The sequence below is a fragment of the Chinchilla lanigera genome, unplaced genomic scaffold (assembly GCF_000276665.1).
Source record: "Chinchilla lanigera isolate Chin_1 unplaced genomic scaffold, ChiLan1.0 scaffold00163, whole genome shotgun sequence".
In the NCBI taxonomy this organism is placed as follows: domain Eukaryota; kingdom Metazoa; phylum Chordata; class Mammalia; order Rodentia; family Chinchillidae; genus Chinchilla; species Chinchilla lanigera.
The window spans coordinates 609917-625462 of NW_004955564.1; the positions used below are offsets into that span (position 1 = coordinate 609917).

The following is a 15546-nucleotide window of genomic DNA, read 5'->3' on the forward strand; positions in this document are numbered from 1 at the left end:
AAATGGCAGCATGGGACTGGGGGGACGTAGCCCGTAAGATGTCTCAACACTTCCCTTGCTGAGAAGCTCCCTAGGACCAGCTTACCCCTTGCATAGTTCTCTTCTGCTCCTGTGTGAGGTATTGGGTGTCCCACGACAAGAGCCTGCTGGATGTGTGATGGCAGCCAAGCCAGTGCTGATTTCAGGGACCTTTCCTAAGTGGTAGAAGCATCTCCGACTTCTCTCCGTGTCTCTTAATTTGTCAGGAGTAACAGAAGTGAGAGAGGTAGGAGAGTGTGGTGAGGAAGTAGAGCTCTATATTTGAGTCTTCCCTAGGCCACTTCATGGCTGGAGGTTTTGGACGAGACATTTAACCCTTGCAGATTTCAATTTCTTCTTTTGTAGTCAGGGGGCCTTAATGCTGTAGTTTTGCTTGACTGATTGAACAATGTGAGAGGATGTATGCAAAGGGCCTGCATCTTGAGTAGTGCTTAGCTGCTGTTCAGTTTATGTTTATTCATGATGGTGGTGACAATTGCTATGAGTTTCTTTACTTCATGTTATCTAGCTTTTTGTTGTTTGGGGGACATACTCTTGCTGTGTAGTCCAGGTTGGCCTTGAGTTCACTGTGTAGCCCAGGCCGGCCTCAAACTTAAGATCTTTCTGCCTCAGCCTCCCGAGTGCTGGGATTATAGGCGTAAACCACCATACTTGGCTCCTCATTTAACCTCTTGCCTGGTGTTTTCTATTCTTTTCACTTCTGTGTACTCATTTTGTGTCATTTCCCTTATCATTTAACAACACGAGGGAAGATTTTGGGGGTTGGCTTTCTCAATAGCCTATGACATCTTTATCATAATGAAAATTAAAAATGATAGTGTATCTGGCTTGATGCTAGACCCAAATTGTCTTGAAACCCCTTCTAATGTTTGTGCCGGGTGCAGCCAGAAACAGCTTGAAAAGTGGACACACACTGTGCTTATATAATTTATCTCATTAACTTTCTTTGTTACAAAATTTAAAACTAACACTGGTGCCAAGTCACTGAGGAATGTGGGGAAACAGTTCAAACGTTCTGAGTGCCAATCTTGCTTCCTGGGTCATGGCTTTTGTCAGAGGTTTCACTGAAGGAACAAAAACAAGATGAGAATAACAGGACAGAATATCCTTATGTGACTGTTGTGTGTATGAGCTTGAAAGTTTCTAGAAGGTTCACAATTCTGGATAGCAAAGCATGCTGCTTTCTGGGGTTGAGAGCTCAGAGGACACTGCATTCTGCTTGGTGACACCTGTCCCAGTGGACTTTGCAAAGTGTCCCCAGAGTGGATTGCTTGCCTCAGAAAGCCAGGACGATTTCATGCAGCCTTGGGCTTATTGATTGCTTTTCTCCACCTATGCTAAGCATTTTACATCATGTTGTAACTTTATATCTGGAAATCACCTTTGTAAAACCACAGGCAATTCAGTGAACTGCGGCTGCTCACATAAATCCGTGGCCATTCTTATGAACTCTGAATCAGAGATCAGTGCTCTTAAATCTATGCACCAACAAAGTTTGAAACCCACAGAAAAACTGCCTTTGAGGACAGTGCTTCTCAGGGTTTCTAGTGCCTAGGAAGTGCCTGGGGAACCTGTTAAGATGCAGATTGCCTTGGTAGGTGGGACTGAGACTGCATTTCTCACAAACTTCCAGGCACATCTGATGCTGCTGCTCGGTTGGCTGCACTTTGAGCGGTGAGGTTCTCAGTCTGAGGTTCCTGCAGGTCTGCTTCTGTGCCTGGGTTTCCCACTCCCAGACCACACTCCCCAAGCACAGGGAATGTTAGCATGGCACCTCACCTCCTCTGAGCGAGGCCCAGAGCAGCTCTCTCTGAATGCAAGGGGGGCCCAGAGATGCCGCGAGCTGACTGACCCTGACTGGTCCTTTCACTCAGCCCTGGCCCTGCGGGGCCCGCCTTTGTGCACTGGGGTGGTCGTAGGAAGATGGTGTCCCCTTTCTTCAGAGCTTGTCTCACATTTTTCTTCTCCATTTCCTGCTGCCTTCTTGTCTTTGTCCTCAACACATTACACCTCTGCCCAATGCCTCCTCTGAAATGTTTGCTGTCTCTTCTTCTCTGCCTGCTTTCTATTTGGCTTGCTGTCCCCTGCCAGTAAGTCTTCCTGTCCCCAGGGATCCATGATTCTCAGGCTGAGTCTAGGATTCGGTGCACCTCAGTTTATTTATTTTTTAATGGTTACTCTTTCTTTTCTTCTCAACAGAGTTTTTACTTTTATTTCTACACCATGTTTAAAAAGATTGAGAAACCACCTCTCGCAGGCGGGAGTGGCCCTGCTGCCCTGAGACCTAAACCTATAATCTCCTGAAATGGTCACCCTTTGATCCCTAATTCCACCTCTGGGCATGTATCAAAATAGGCAGAGAGAGGTGCAAAGACATTCGTACAAGGATGCCCAGCAGAGGACTGTTTACAACAGCAAACACAAAATAAGGCTAGAAAAAGAGAAAAGGAAAAATTGTCTACAGTGTTGGAGGTTAAGTAAGTGGTGGACATCAAAACAGCAAGCGCTGTGCTGCGTTAAAGATCATCACTCTGATGCCCGCTGAGCAGGTGGAAACGCGCATGGAAGTTAGGGGTGGGCATACACCCAGGCAATGGTGTGTGTATCAGAATCCCAGTTTTAAAGGAAAAATATATGCCAAGAAAATCAGCAAAAAACATACCTTCTGTTAGCCATTTTCTCTGGATGAGAGAATTACAGGTAGGTTATTTTTCTTTATAACTTTTATATTTCCTTTTCTATAATGGAACTAGATTCCCTTATTTCAATAAAAAAACCCTTACCTATCTAAACAGTTTATTTCAGTTTAGATATCCGATGCCATGAGAGATGATTTGAACTATTTGACTGTTAGCACAGCTCAGGGCTCCCGCGGGATGTTCCCCTGAATTCTGCGGAACCCTGCAAAGCCCCGCACTGAAAAGTTGCTGTAGCAAAGGCTTCCTGAGTGAGCAAGTTTGCACAGGCTCCCAGGCGCTCTGAGAGTGTGTTTGGGTGCTGTCTTCTCCCTGCAATAAAATCACCTCTCTAGCCATGCTTCAATATTCTTTCTCTCATGACAAATTCCTCCCACATACAGTTCCTCAATTGGCTAGCAGACTAACTTGACTATTTTGGGGTATAATTACAGATCATCAGGCAGCTTCTTAGTGTAATGTGACTTTCCACTCACTGCAAAAAAAGTAATTTGCACTTTTAGTGTGAGTCTGTTCTGTCTCTATGTTCTGCAGCATCAACGCTTTGCACTTCCCTTGTTAGTTAACACCCGACTAGGAGACGGAGGGCTGTGCCCGGGCAGGGTCTTGGAAAGGTCTGCATGGTGCGAGCACCCAGCAGTTAGTACATCTTGAGCTGAGAGTTAAAGTCAGTGGCTGACTCACACATTAACACTTTCTTGCCCATACATCCTCATCCTTTTCTAGGGAGGCAATGCTTTTATATCCAAGCAACCAGGGACCTGATCTGGGGTCACTGCTAAGAGAGCCCCACCAGGAGTCCCTCAAACTGTGCTCTTTTCCCTGGCACAAAGAGTGCTTGAGGCCTGGGGAATGTACCCAGCTAGATCCCTTGGGCTGCCTTCTAGATCACATTCTGTGTACCTGGAATCCCGGAATTCCCTGTCCAAATGGCAAACAGATTAAGAGGACACTCAGCCCTCCTTGGAAAGTGCCATACCATTTAGCTCAAGGTAGAGGATGTTGGGGCTGTCAGGTTATTTCATATTTTCCTAGAATTAATTTATTATCCATCCAACTACTTTTTCCACTCATTTTGTCCTACATCTAATCAGTCCATCTATCAACCCACTCACCAATCCATGTATTTATCTGCTCACCTATCCACCTACACATCCACACATCTAACCAACTAACACATGTAAGTAATTGAGTAAAAAACTGTGTAGCAGAAACCATGGCCTCTGAAAGGAACAGTGACAAAATGCCAGGCCCCCAATGTGCTGATCTTGTAGGCCAGTGGGTTGGATGGTGCTTTGCTTTGGATATACCTTGAATGTGTCCCCTTAAGTTTCAGGTGTTGGAGGCTTGCTCTCCAGTGCAGGGATGATGAAAGATAGAATTTTTAAGAGATGGGACCCAGTGGGAGATTATTAGGCCATTGAGATTGCCACTCTAGGAAAAGACTGATGTAGCTCCTTCAAGGTATAGTTGGTTCTCAAGAGAATGCACAGTCACAGAGAGAGGCCACCTCACATGCTTGGCTTCTTCTGCATGCAGTCGCTTCCCCTTCCATTTCTCCACCATGTTGTGACCCATCGAAGGAAGCCTCATTAGAAGCAGAACATGTGAGCCTCCCGATCTTGTGCTTTCAGCCTCGAGTACTGTGAACGAAGCAAACCTCTTTTCTTTATAAAGCACTTAGCCTTGGGTATTTTGTCATAGCAGCAGAAAATGAACTAATACAGATGAGTGTGCAAATTGATAAGCAGTGCATGAAAGATGCAAGAGAGGAATGGGCAGTGGTCTGATATTCCAAAGGAACACAGGAGTCAGAAAATGGTTCTGAATGATGTGCCTTAAATGATGTGAGGCAGAGAAGGGTGGAAGTCCAGGCTAAGTGAGGAGGTGAATAAAGACTTAAAACACAAGGACACGAGGTGGGCGGGTGGAGCCAGGAGAAGACCACAGGGTGCAGTGCCCAGTGTGTGAGCACAAAGGAGAGGGGGAGGTAGTGAGGAGGAGGCTGTGACCGCTTAATAGTAACCTCACGGTCAAAACGTTTGCTTAGTCTGATTGTTTTAAAGCAGGGCTGTAACATGGTGAAATTTGCATGTTAAAAGAAGTCAGGGACGTGGGGCACAGACTGGAGTGAGCCCTTCATCAGGGAAAGCTGGGAGTGCTGGTGGGTTCTGGAGGGAGTCCATGGGAGATATAGAGATAGACTCCTGGAGGAGAGCACGTGTGACTTGGTAGGGATGGAGGGAGGGGGACACATTCAAGGCCACTCGGGTTCCCAAGTTGGGAAGGTAGATTTGTCATCAGAGAAAAATCGTAGCCCTGGAAGCAAAGCAGACTGTGGAAAGTGTCTTCCAATTCACTCACTACTTCATGTATTTAATGGACACCCACTCTGTCAGCCACTCAGGACACAATGGTGGGCAAAGCAGATGTGGTCCCTGCCCCACGGAACTCTGGTGCGTTTCCTTCACAGGAAGAGCTGCTATCTCTCCCCTTTCTCTGAGCCCACAGCTCGAGCCCCCGGGAAGCTCTCCTCTCACCAGCTTGCACACACAGTCAGGTCCTCCATTAGGAGCAGAATTTGCCATCTGACTAACGGCTTGGCCATTGACTGCCTATCAATCCATTGCCTTGTCATTGACACTGATGTCAGCATTGTTCAGTTGCTAAATGTCACCAATGGCTCCACACTGCATATCCCTGTGTGGAAACCCTGTCGCTCCCCTCGGGATGAAGACATCAAAGCAGGTGCTCTGGGGCTGTGCCAAGAGCACTGGCAACTTCTACCAGCACCCCGTGCTGCCAGGGGCTTCTTTAGGGCTTGTGATGTCTCTACTTTGCCTGGCTCTGAGCTCTTGTGGACAGATGACCAGAAGATGTGACAGACGTTTCTGTTTGTCTCTATCAAACACATGGGGCACTAAGCTTTAGGCACCGAAGTGGATACTCCTGGCCACTGTGCAGAATATGGCTCCTGGGAGAGTGTGTCTGCGTTGGGGCTGGGGTCGGGTCCTGAACAGTCAGCACGGGAGCCCCGCACGGGAAAGTAAGGGCACTGCCCACCCTGGGCAACTCGTGCTCTTTAGCATTTTCTACTTAGCTGGCCAAGCAGTGCGAATCCTGCTTCTCTGGGAATGGAAAATCTGAGTCCCTTCAGCAAGACTAGCGGGAAAGAGTGATCCAAATGCAGTCAAAGCCAGCGTCGCTCTCTTCCCCTCGTGGAGCCTCTCTTTCCCCAAGTGCCACCGACAGTCACACACGCCTTGATTACAGTAACAAGCTCTGTGTTCCCCCGCCTTCTGCTGCTCCTCTGAAAGGTGGTGAAGAATGCCTCCTTTAGTTGACAAGTTTTGCTCTGCCTTCTTATTGGAGATTCAGCGTGGGGTTGTTTTTATTAACTTGATTTCTCACGCTGTGCAGAACTTCTGGGGTTTTTTGCTGTTGTTTGAAGTGTGGACAAACATGATGTGAGAAGTCGAGCTGCAGTCAAGTGCTTGGGGGGCGGGCAGCTCCAAGCTGGGATATTGTCACCAGCCAGACTGGGGACCCGGAAGGGGACCCGGGAGAGCGCAAGCCGGTGGAGCATATGACGGGCGGTTTGCCTCCAGGGAGGGCCGCCTAGGGCTCATATTACACTGCTCCTGTCCCCTCCACACAGGGTGCTCAGCTCGCACACAGCTGAATCCCTTCAGAACAGTTCTTCCCTCTGAGAGTCCTTTCCTTTCAAGCTGATACTGGATTTCCAAATAGGTGCTATGCGCAAAGGAAGGGAGAGAGGTGCCGTGAAGAGACATGCCTGAGACAGAATGTTTCTGGGGACCAGTCACAGGTGCGCTTCTGGGCTCCCCCAGGTGGACCCAAGGTGGCAGGAGAGACAGTGACAGGTGAGCTGAGGATAAACTTGGCTTTTGTGGGTTACTCTGGCTCCTTGGAGCTTTCAGGGTGCTTTTGATGGGTAGAAATGCCGACAGCATGTAGCTAGGCAGGGAAGGAAATTACATAGAAGAGGAGGGGGACTCACATTTCTTCCTCTGTGTTCTCAGGGAGAAAATGGCCCAGGAGGAGGCAAAGCCAATACTCAATAATACTTGAGTAAAAATGCTACCGAGCCTTTTGTTACCCTTGTCTGTTTGGTTACACAGATGGAATAAACCTTTCTAGTGAAAAGGGTCATATATTTCTCAAGGGTAGGAAGAAGGGTAGGTGGGATTCTGACAGGTAGAATGGTAGCTAAGTAAGGATCTGGAGTAGCTGGCTGGAAACTGCGTTAGCAGAGTGTCTCCCTGGGTGGTGAAAGTGTTGGAAGGAAATAAGGTACCTTCTCCCGTAGATGTCTCTAAGGCCTCAGAAACCCAGCTAACGGCCCTTACCCTCTCTACAGCTTCCTAAAGAGAACTGGCTCTCTGGGTTTCAAGATCCCAAGAAGAGCTCATGCTCTCACCCTGTTAGCAAGACAAGAGCCCTCTCGGACTTGGTGTCTCTGGCTCTCTCCGTTTAAAGCCAAGTTCTCGGCCTTAGCACTGCTGCCATGCGGGGCCAGGAAAATCAGTGTTGTGAGAAGGGTGTCTCAGGTCTGTGGGATACTTCTCAGGAGCCCTGTTCTCTACCTATCAGATGCCAGCTGCATCTCTTCCCCCTCAGTTGTGACCAGGGCACACTGCATTTCCAGATGTCCCTTGGGGGCACAACTGTCCTGTTTAGGACCGTTAGTCTACAGGAAAGCACCATGGAGGTCTGCTGAGCTTGTGTCTGGGTCTCCTAACTGTTCCTCTCCCCCCACTCTGCCACCACGCTGCAGTCAGTGACCATTCTGTCTCCCCACCCTCTCCTTCCCACCCGCTGCCTGCTCCAGTCCGTCCTCCACACAGTCGTGGGTCACAGCATCAACTCTGCTCGTACCATCTCCCCACCAAGGCTCCTTCAGAACTTTCCTTTACCTTGAGAACAGACATGCAGATTCCTACCAGAGAAAAGAAGGATCTGGACAGGCTTCTTTGTCCACTTGTCCCCCCGACTGCCCTCCTCAGATCAGCAGCTCCTCCATGCCCCATGCTCCCTCCTAACCCCCTCAATCCTCAGCCTTGTGGGGCACAGCTTGAAATCGTTGGCCAGGGCCCAAGACTACCAGTGCCAGATGTCCTTCCTTCTTAGCTGTCACCATGGTCCATAATTCATTGATTTGTGCCAACCTGACTAAGCCAGCCTTCTCCGCTAACCTTTCAGCTCCCTGAGTTGCAGGGATGAGAGAGGATGTATGCTTCATCACCCAGCACACTACTTAACCTTAGATCTCTGGTAGAGAGACGGAGCATGCAGGGGTGGCCTGCTGGGCTAAAAGTCAAACCATCCATGGCCCTTGGGCCTGAAGCTATGGCTTTTTAGGACCAGAAGGGCTCTTTTCTTCCATTGCTTTTGTTTGTGCCTTTATTGATTTCTTTCTTCATTTCTCTAGTTTTTCCGGAGTAACTACTATGATCCAGATGCGGACTGGCATCATGGGTATGTCAGACAAGACAGACATGTTGTAGAGATGTGATGTCCTCTCTCTAGTGACACAGCTGTGTATCAACCCTGTGATAACAGCCCAATACACACGTGGAAGGCTGTTGCTAATGCACAGGGTGCTCCGTGGGGGGCATGCTAGCACATCCTTCCCCCTCTTACTGTGTCTCCTCACACTTACTGAGTTGCATTTCTTTGAGAAAAGATCAGGAGACGTGGTATAAAACATGATCTCAACTCAGACTCCACCAAGTTTTAGAAATGGCACCAGTTCCAATGCATTTTATTGCACTTCCTAAATGGATTCCCAAGTATTTGTTTCCAGCATATCTTGAATCAAGAGAAATAAGGACCAATAGTTTTCTTATTTGATTTAGAAGAAACAGAACAAAAACCAGCGGCATGTACGATGGATGAATAGCCAGTACCACTGAAAATAAAGTTTCAGCTAAAATATACAGAGGCACTTGGGCTGCTCACTGCACACAGATGCTGTGCAGGGGGCTGGGGACACCAAAGCCTGGGGATGCCAAGATAAAAGAACCAAGAGAGCTGCCCTCAAGGTGTGCACAACCTCTTCCGGGAGGAAGAGCTGTCTAAAGGTCAGCACGGAGGTGCCAAGCACCCCCTTGGGTATGGACGCCTCTCTCCGGTTGCTAAGGTTACAGCCTGTGTCTGACTACCTCAATTAGCACCTCTGCTCATGGCTCCTGCTGTCTTCCTCAGAGTGCTTGTCACCCTCTGGCTTTAGGTGTGAGTTTACATTTTATTTTGCGCTGTTTCCCCAGCTAGAATGTAAGCTCCACTCTCTTGCTCGTTCTGTGCCTTGGGGTCTAGAGCAGCAGCTGCAGGGTGTAGGCAATGAATGAATGCATGAATGCATGAATGAGTGCACGACCTTGGTATGAGAAAGGGTGTTACTGGGTCTCCCTGGGAGGTGCAGGAATGCTGCCCAAAGGAGGCGATGTTTGCACTGGGCCTTGCAGTGGGGACTGGAACTGTCCCGGTACAAAGACAAAGGGTGGGTGGATAGGCAGGGAAGAACTTGGTGGAAGTATTTGTAAAATGTAGATAAACTAGAGGAGTGGGGAGGGGGCTCCAGATGGAGACTAAAGGCTGGTGGCAGGAGAGCTTGATAGACAAGTCTGCTGGGGGAGCTCACCTAGAGCCCTTTTCTTAGAAGGCGGTTCCTAACAAAGGCTATCACAAAACAGGAAGAGCAAGAGTTAAGGCTGGGCTGGCTCTGGGTGGCCTTGAAAGCCTCGACCAGGGAGTGGGCTTGCCCTCTCCGGACAATGCAAACAGTGAGACTTCCTTAAGGGCAAGAAGGACGGGGCCAGATCCCTAATCCACAAATCCTCTGATGGTCCGCCAGCAGGAAGGGGGTTATGGTGAAAGTTAATGTATCTTTCCCTGGAGAGAGGAGCCTAAGTATCTAATTTAGCATCTACAAAAATATCTTTTTCTTCTTCATTGTCTTTAGAAAAAAATCTTTAAGAATCTCCAGCTCTTAAGGTAAAGGCGTCTCCTTAGTCACTGAGCAGCTGCACCGTGTGTGGACGATTTCCCCATCTTCTCCCGCAAGGCCAGGTGGGATTTAACACTGAACCACTTCGGAGAGGGGCTAAGCCGCTGAAGGACTAATTAAGTCCCGACTAGGTAAAGAACATGGGCTTCTAACAGTGCGTTTGTGAGTTATTTTTAAGTATTCCCTGAAGGAGGTGAGCAGAATAAAAGCTTCATCATTAAGTATGTTTCCAGTAAATGGAATCTTCTAGTTAGTTTCAGAGAAATCCCATCAGCTAAGATAATTACATACCATATTTGGTAATTTCTCTTTCTTAATATCTGTGAGCATAAGGGCTGGCACTGGGGAAAGACTAACAGCTATGGAACTTGTATGGTGGCCAGCCACCATGAAAGGTATCTTTTTTTTGGTCATGTAATTCCAATAGAAACCCTTGGAACGATTATTAATCCTCATTCGCAGAAGGAGAAACAGAGATGGCGAAGGGTTAACTCTACCGCACCAGATCATGCAGCTAGCAAGCAGCAGCTGGACTCGAACTCCAGAATATGACAAGGATGAAAAGGATAGACTGAGAAGTTCTGCAGACTCTCTGGACTTCAGCTCTCATATTTGTGTGACATTGGAACAAGGACTCAGCCTCACGCTAGCCTTGTGTGAGATGCGGGCATCATAATCACAGCCACTTGGTGGCGCTGTGAGTAGAGGCCTCATTTAACATTTAGAAAGAGAATGTGTGAAAATCCTGCCTGTAGCCCTACTCCCGCGACGCTGGATTTGGTTCATTTTCCAGGTGAAGTAGGGACAGGAAGGTCTCAGGCTTAACCTACTTCCTACAGCTCTGAAGATCTAGGCACAAAATCACACATCCACGTTCTCTCTGGGCACTTCTGCTGCCAACCACATAAATGCTACACACAGGGTGGCAAGGAGTCATGTTTTTTTTTTTTGCCTACTGCGGCAACTTCACTCCACGTTATCTTTGCTTAGATCAGGAGTTTTCTCCCTTGGCATGACTGGTATTTGGGGCTGGCAACTTTGTACTGAGGCCCTGCCTGCACACCGCAGGAGGTTTAGCCATGTCCCTGGCCATGACCCACTAGATGCCAGTAGTAATCCTGCCTTCTAGCTCCACTTAGGACAGCCCAAAACATCACCACATGCTGCCAAATATCCTCAAGGGAGCACAGCCCCCCACCCATGAAAACCACTGGCTTGGATGAAACATGACAGCGATCTATGAAGCTGAAGACCAGGCTGGAGGTTGTTAGGATTCAAAGCAAGAGATTGCCCTCCCTCAACAGTTTGAGGCCCTTGCTGAATAGAGATGGATTCTTCTCACTAGGGAACCAAGGCAGGGCAATCACAAATTACCACAGCCAGTTAGTTCTTGCTACTGAACTCTCAGTGTTTTGTAGATTGTTAATTTCCCATTAAAGGAGCCATGTCATTTAATAAGCATCCTGTCATTAGGCTCCATAAGGTAGAGTAAAAGCAGAAGCCAGGAAGCATCTTCTTTAAAATTTTTAATGAGAAGTGACAGCTATGTTCAGTCAACTAACATTTATGGAGTACCTGCTAGATGAAATGTCACTTAATAAGTCTTTCACAGCACTGGGAAAAGACTGAACTCTTCTACAGAGGCCAAATTTCTGTGTGGAAGGAATATTAATTCACTCAAAGTATAGGTATTGAAAACCTACTATGTGCCCAGCTACATGTCAGACCCTGGATAGAATACGTTGAGAGGAATGAATATTGTCCGCATACTCTTGTAGTTTAGAATAGAGCAGTGGTCCTCAAAGTGGGTCCCTGGGGCAAGAGCATGAGTATCACCTAGTGAATTAAGCCCCAGAAGGCTTTGCCCAAGACTTGGCCAACCGCACCTCAGAACATGACCTTATTTGGAAGTGGGTCTTATGGAGGTGAAAAAGGCAAAGTGGGGTCATGAGAGTGGTCCCTATTCCAGTATGACCAGTGTCCTTATAAGAGGGGAAGACAGGACACGGAGACCACCGTTCACAGATGATGTGAAGATCCACAGGGAGAACGCCATGTGAACAGGGGGCTGCAGAGACACAGACGAAGCCAAAGAACCTGAGGAGTGGGAAACATGGGAAGCTGGAAGAGCAAGGCAAGGTTCTCCCTTAGAGACATCACAGCGAGCACAGCCCCACTGATGCCTCATTCTCAGACTCCTGGCCTCAGAACCCGGGAGAACACTTTTCAGTTGTCTGAGTCTGTTCTGTCTGTGGTACTTTGGCATGGCTGCCCTAGGACACCAGCACCTGGGAACTCTAGGTCTCTGCCCCGGACCTGAGGAGTCAGGCACCATGGTCAGGGCACCTGGCAATCTGTGTGCCAACTAAGGATGTCTGTCGGGGACCCCGAGGCACGTTGGAGTGTGAGAACCTCTGAGACAGGGCAGTGGTTTGCAATCATGGTTGCACCTTAGTGCCACCTGGGAAGCCAGTAGCCAAACAAAGCAGGCTCTTAGAGATGCCAGCAGAGCTCTGATGGAGTGACTCCAAGGTGCAAGTCAGGCTGAGGACAGCTGGTTGCGATGTCTCTCATGAGTCTCGTGGAAATACAGATTCTGATTCAACAGGGCTAGTGCGGGGACTGAGACTGCATTTCTAGCAAGCCCTGGGGTGATGCCACACTGCTCACCTAGGTTAGAGAAGGAGAAAGCCCCTGATGAAACTAGCTCCAAGGCTGATTGTAATATGAGCTGATATTGATTGGCTGCCTTCCAGATTCAGGAGCTTGCTAGAAGTGGGTTGCAATGACAGATAAGAAAGGCATAGTCCCTGCTGTGCATGGTCTGCATTCTAGGGCCACCATGGAAGCTGTCACCAGCTGTACACATCCCTGAGAAGTGAGACTTAACTACCTGCAAAGAAGCCTGATATGCTGGAACAGAGTCTTAATTAAGCAAGGCAACACTTACTGCTACACAGATAAATCACCATTCCTCAACAGCTTAGCAAATAAATGTCAGTTTCGTTCCCATGCTCCATGTCCCAGGGGAGCTTGGAATCCAGGTTCAGGGTTGTGTCTTCTTCTGGGTCCCTGACATCCTCAGTGCAGCTGGTGGCTGGGGAAAGAGGCTGAGATCGAGGTGGCCAAATGACTTCTGTCTCATTCCACTGCCTCTGTTGCATGATTCTTACTGGGAGGAGCAGCACTGGGATCTAACTCTATGGCCAAGAGGAAAATAAACCAGAGTTTGGGGGATCTGATATCTCCACCACATGTCGTAAAGGATGAGTAAAGCTGTGAAATGGAAGAAGGCAGGGACTGGTGAGAGCGTGAGGTCAAGTGTGGTCAGTGAATATTCAGTGAAGGGTAAAAGACTAAGCCAATTTTCATAGCTTTTCTGTTGCTATTTTCCTTGTAAGAATGATTGTGAAATCTCACCTGATCAATACTTCAATGGTGTGGCATGTTAAAGCATTTCTCAAGAAGGGTGTTGGGCACCTTCCACATGCTCAGTAGGCAGCTGGGTTAGATATAGCTGGATTTAATACCATTATCCTTGGTTAGTACTAATATAGGCCAGAGACAGAGTGACGGCTGGGCTTAGAGTCTAAGATGAGATGAGTATATGCCCATGGATGGAGAGGGAGAGAATGTAAAGACTTCACTCTAGAGACATTAAGATGATGCTGAGGAATTTTCTGTGCATCTTTACAATGGTTCTGTAGTTACCTTTACCAAACAACTTGGTATCATAGTTCACTAGTAGCATAAAATCTTTTGAAATAGGTTACATCTATGATGAACCACTTATGTTATCAGAGACTCAGAGCTGAGAGAATTGTATCTTAAGTCAAAGAATGAGCTCTACAGAGAGATGAGTCCTGGCTGGAAAGTCAGGGAACTGTTTGGAGGGTACCTGAGTCATGCGAAAGTGCTCTCTGATATTCAGACAGACAAAGCCCAGTTTCTGTTGACACAGGTCTCCTGAAGAAGTTGAGCTGAAACCTTTCCTTCTGAACTGTCCCCTCCAGGTCCACATAGAACAAATGTGGTCTCTGCATACCACTGTGCCTGTTTGTGCTGCAGTTCCATCACTTGTAAAGTAGGAATAATCAAAGTGTCTCCTCTTGGAGAGTAAGTCTGCACCCTGTGGGTTCTCTATTGTTTAGAGTGGCTGTTCCACTGGGAAGGGTGAAGGTGGTGCCAGCAGGAAGAGTATAAGCCTGCACCCTACATATCCTCCATTGCTCTGGGTCAACGGTGGTGGTGGGAGGAGAGTAAATCCACTCCGCTGTGTGCCCCCTCCATTTTTCTGAGATGGTGGTTCTGGCAGGAAGAGGGGAGAAGGTGTTTGGGAGAATAGTGAATATCAGTGAGAGGAGTATAAGCCTAGGCCTGGTGCTTTCTCCATTGCCCTGAGACAGTGGTGACAGCGAGAGAAGTGTAACTTCACTCTGCTTCCTTCCTCCATTGCCCCTGGGCTGTGGTGCTGGCAAGAGGAGATATCTGGAGGAACAGACACCTTCTAGGAAAGCCTCAACATCAGTGATTAAGGCTATATAATATTAGAAAGCCAAAAGCATCAACACAGAAAACACAATAAGGTAGAAAATGGAAAATGACAAGACAAAGAAGCAAAATACAATCTCAAACACCTAGCCCACCCAGGACAAGTCCACAACACAAAGAGACAGAGGAAATCAGAAGCCAATGCAAGCAACTCTCTGAAATGATAGCAGCAGAAGTGAAAAAACAAATGGAAGAGGCCATTAGAAAAAATAATCTCTAAGGTGCAAAAAGAAATCACTATCACAATAAATGACATTAAAGCAGATACAAAAACAAATAGAGCTCAGGAAAATGATGGAAAACATGAATGAAAAACAGAGAAGAATTGGAATCAACGAAGCAGATCCAAACAGAAGGAAATGCAGGAGATTAGAAACTCCATCGGAGGTATACATAGCAGATTGAATGAAGGGGAGGATAGAATATCAGATCTAGATGACAGGAACACAACTAGCAACTGGGAAAAGAAAGATATCTTAAGAGTCACAAGAGACCATGGAAAATTAATCCAACAGATACACAATGAAGCAAAGAAGAACAATGTAAGACATACTGGAATAAGTGAAAAAGCTGGAGACAGCACCAAAACCATTAAAAATCTCTTCCCAAACATGGATAAGGAATTTGATATACAAATAAATGAATCATACAGAACTCCAAATAGCCATGACCAAAATAATCCACACCAAGGCATAGAATAATTGAGATTTCAAAAATTCAGCACAAGAACAAAATATTAAAAGCAGGTAGAGAGAAGAAACATATCGATAAAAGAAAGCCCATCAGAATTACAGCAGACTTCTCAATGCAAACCTTCAAGTCAAGGAGAGCTTGGAATGAAGTACTTCAAGCCCTAAAGGAAAATAATCTTTAACCCAGATTGATGTATCCAGGAAAATTATCCCTCAAAATTGATTGAGAAATAAGATATTTCCATGACAAAGAGCAACTGAAGAAATTTATGACTACTAAACCAGCTCTACAGAATGCATTGAAAGGCATATTAGAAAGAGATAATGAAGACCACATACACAGGAATACCAATAGAAAGAAGCCACCAGGCAGGGCAAGCAGGTAAACAGAGCAGAAAGACAAGAAACAAACAACAGGGAAACAATATGGAAAAGAAAAGCCAATATATATCAGTTATAACTGCTAATAATCAGTCATAATCAGTAACTGGTCTCAACTCACCAATCAAAAGAAACAGATTGGCAGAATGGATCAAGA

General features: G+C 47.0%; 1 protein-coding gene across 2 annotated transcripts in view; it reads right to left on the minus strand.

The window, feature by feature from the left end:
- Cdh13 (cadherin 13) overlaps positions 1-15546 on the minus strand; it is a 1142761-nt gene that overhangs the window by 202797 nt on the left and 924418 nt on the right. The window lies entirely within an intron of this gene.